Raw genomic sequence first — 3,912 nt, forward strand, 5'->3', positions numbered from 1 at the left:
TTCCACATGGCTGGGGAGGCCTCACAATTATGGCAGAAGGCAAATGAAGAGTAAAATCACATCTTACATGGCAACAGGAAAGAGAGCTTGAGCAGGGGAACTCCCCTTTATAAAACCATCACATCTCATGAGACTTATTCACTACCACAAGAACAACATGGGAAAGACCCGCTCCCATGATCCAATTACCTCCCACTGGGTCCCTCCCACAACACATGGGAATTATGGGTGCTACAATTCAAGATGAGATTTGGGTGGGGACACAGCCAAACCATATCACCAGAGTCCTGACTGACACCTTGATTGCACCCTTGTGAGAGACCTTGAGGCAGAAGCACCCAGCTAAGCCTGGAATGCTGACCTTCAGAAACTTCGAGATTTTAAATGTGTGTTGTTTAAACCATTAAGTTTCTAATGCTGCAACAGATAACTAACATGATATGTATTATTACAAATAGAATATTATTCTCTCCATTGTACAGATGAGGCAAACAACTGTTTGACTAACTTTCCCAGGTTTGCCTAGCCCTTGTATAAAGGGGCTCAGCTGAGATTCCAACCCAGGTGCATGCTCTCAGTGTCACTCTGTCTGCCATCCATGAGTGGCCAGAAACAATAACATATTTCAGTTTTAGTCAGGGGGCCCTGATGCGATCCCTTCTGTTTCCCTTAGGACATTATGGTAATGGTTAACAATTTACCTCATCAGATCATGTACCTCATCAGATCAGTGTATCTCAGATCCATTAAATTGCCCAACAAATTACTCTCGTTTCCTTTTGGGCAAGCTGTTATCTCAGTTCTCTCTACACCTGCATTCTTTGCAATTTTATTTGCAAGGTCTTTTCAGAAGGACAGCCAGTTTTTTCAAAGGCAGGTAATCAAACATTGACTGTTTCTTTTTCTGGAAGAAATTCACCAAACTCACATATTCTGAGTTATAACCCAAAGTCTTTTGTTTTGGTTTTGGTTCTTTTGAGATAGATTCTCACTCTGTTACCCAGGCTACAGTGCATCAACATGATCATGGTTCACTGCAGCCTCAATCTCCTGGGCTCAAGGGATCCTCCCATCTCAGTCTCCTGGTAGCTGGGACAACAGATGCAGCTAATTTTTTTTTTTTTTTTTTTTTTTTTTTGTAGAGGCAGGGTCTCACAATTTTGCCCAGGCTGGTCTTAAACTTGTGGGCTCAAGCAATCCTCCCATCTCAGCTTCCCAAAGTGCTGGGATTACAGGTGTGAGCCACTGCACCTAGCCCCATATTTTTTAAGTAGTTGAAATAAATGGTATTATTTCAAACTTGCAGCATAAAAAACTGGTGCATCCCATATTTAGTGTGTGAGTAAACCTTCTAGAATAAACAGAAAAGAAGAGTGAGCACATTTGCAGAAGCGGTGATACCAACAATATTCATTCTATCCTAAAGTGTTACTGCATTAAGAAGCATAAAAAAGGCCTTAGCAAAATGAAATTCTGATACTCCTATCTAAATCAATTGTTACCACTTCCCTGTTCGAGCTGGAATGTGAAAATTTTGTCCTTATTAAAATGAGTCAGCTGAGTTGAGAATGTTTTTTGAGCAGAACTGAAAATAACATGCTAAAAAGCTGAACGTGTGTGTACTTGCACCCCAAAGATGCACTTGTATGCAATAAGAGTTGTGAAATTACATCTAAACCTTAAAAAGCTATTATAATAGGAAGCATTTATTTATTTATTTTTAAGTACAATTTCCATTTTATTTTTCTCCAGAGAATAGTCCATCTTCAGTCTTTAAGGACTAAGCTCCTTATATGGGCTTTGGTGGGGGTCGTGGGGCAGTACCTGCAGGTCTAAATCAGGGTGGGAATGTTCAGTCCTTTCGGGCTTCACAAGATCAATTCCTGACTACTTTGCTGTGAATTACACAACTCACACAGTAATGTAGCTTCGCATACAGCTTGGGACGCACATAGGCATCAAAGACGCTCGCTTCAGAAATATCCCTGACTGCTGCGGCCTCCACTATGTTTTGAATGACGAATTTCTTAATGGCCTTGTCCTTGGACACGCATCGGGCACAGTTCATGCAATGAATAGGCTGCACGTGGCTGCAGCCCTTTTTGGCATGACCGTTGTTCCTTCTTTTCTTTGTCATCTTGGAGGGATGGACCGGAGACAGGGGAAGCATTTATTTTAATTCATTTGTCCCATTGCAGTTCTGGTGTGCTAGTCATACAAAATACAAATATTCCAAGAAACAATCTTAAACTGATATAGAGTGCTCTTTTCAAATAAACCTGGAAAGAAATTATCTGTGGAACTCTGTAAACTTTTTCCTGCCTAAAAAAAAGAAAAATTTCAACCTTAGCCTTAATTATCCATTCCATTCCTTAACCTACTTGGCCATGGACACCTTTCTTAGAATTCTGCTGAGAAAGTACCAGCTTAACCCATCCATGATCTAATGCTTGGGTTCTTTTGCAAATACAAATTCCCACGGTGGTACAACAAAGTGAGGTTGAGTTGTTCAGATTAATTTGTTGTTTGAGGCCCAGTGCTTAGTTAAGTCAAGACAATAAAGCTAATGCACATAGCACTTAATACTCTTCTGAGTACCTTACATATATTAACTAATTTAACCTTCATAACAACTATGAAGCAGGTAATATTGCTATTCCCATTTTATAGAAGAGGATATGAGGCACAAACAGTGTAAGAGCAGGATTCAAACCCAGAGTCTGGCTCTATAGTGCACATTTGTAACCACTGTGCACGCTACACCTCCCATGTCTGTGCATGCAATTAAAAAAAACTTATTAGACAGAATAAAATGTTCTTTAACTTGGAGTTATTAGTAGAAAAGTCATTCTGTGTAGGAGGAGATCAAATGGTTTTAGAAGAGTACATCCATTTTTAAAATTTTAATCATTTAAAATAAATTGACTTTTTTTTTTTTTTCAAATACCTCCAACAACAGGAACTAACTCCTAGCTTCTGAACTATATTTACAGATTGAGAGCCTGCTAGGAAGAGGGATTTGCATTCATTAGCTCTGTCCACACATGTTCACCTGGTGAACTTCATAAACAACTTGTTTTTTAAAGTAGGTTAATGAGTCCATGAAAGCATGTTCATAATGTCAATTTGCTTAGCAAACTCTTTATTGGAGAAAATGCTTTCACAGTAATATCTTGAGTCTTGCCCAGGTTGAAAAAAATCAGAAGTTTCATATCAGTTGAGTCCAAAGGCAGAAGCTTGATATCAAAAAACACACATCAGAGCATTTTCTTGACCAGGTTTCTTTCTTTGTTGGCATCAAAAGAATGGAGAATAGACTAAGTATTATTTTCAGATCTTAAATCAACTCTCTTTCCTATTGGCCAGGATAATTTGAGTTCTTTAAATAGATTCCTACAATTTCAACCAAAACTCTCTAAATGGTAAAAGCTCAGCAAACACATGTCCTTTTCAGCCCTGCCACTGCCTGTGGTAGAAGGATGGTGTGATGGTTATTAGGTGTCAACTTGATTAGACTGAAGAATACCTAGATGGCTGGTAAAGTATTGTTTCTGGGTGTGTCTGTGAGGGTGTTATCAGCAGAGATTGACAGTCGAGTTGGTGGACTGGAAGAGGAAGACCCACCCTCAATGTGAGTGGGCACCATACAATCAGCTGCCAGCATGGCTAGAACAAAGCAGGCAGAAGAAGATGGGATAACCTTGCTGGCTGAGTCTTCTGGCTTCTTTCTGATCCTCATGCCCTTGGATATCAGACTCCAGGTCCTTTGGTCTTCGGACTCTGGGACTTAGACTAGTGGTTTCCCGGGGGCTCTTGGGGCTTTGGCCACAGACTGAAGGCTGCACTATCAGCTTGCCTGGTTTTGAGGCTTTTGGACTTGGACTGATCCATTACTGGCTTCTCTCTTCCTCA

General features: G+C 40.2%; 1 pseudogene; it reads right to left on the reverse strand.

The window, feature by feature from the left end:
• Positions 1 to 1,789: 1,789 nt before the first annotated feature.
• Positions 1,790 to 2,137, reverse strand: LOC129480491 (small ribosomal subunit protein eS26-like; annotated as a pseudogene).
• Between the last annotated feature and the right edge of the window lie 1,775 nt (positions 2,138 to 3,912).

Source organism: Symphalangus syndactylus, chromosome 4 (genome assembly GCF_028878055.3).
Source record: "Symphalangus syndactylus isolate Jambi chromosome 4, NHGRI_mSymSyn1-v2.1_pri, whole genome shotgun sequence".
Taxonomy (NCBI): Eukaryota; Metazoa; Chordata; class Mammalia; order Primates; family Hylobatidae; genus Symphalangus; species Symphalangus syndactylus.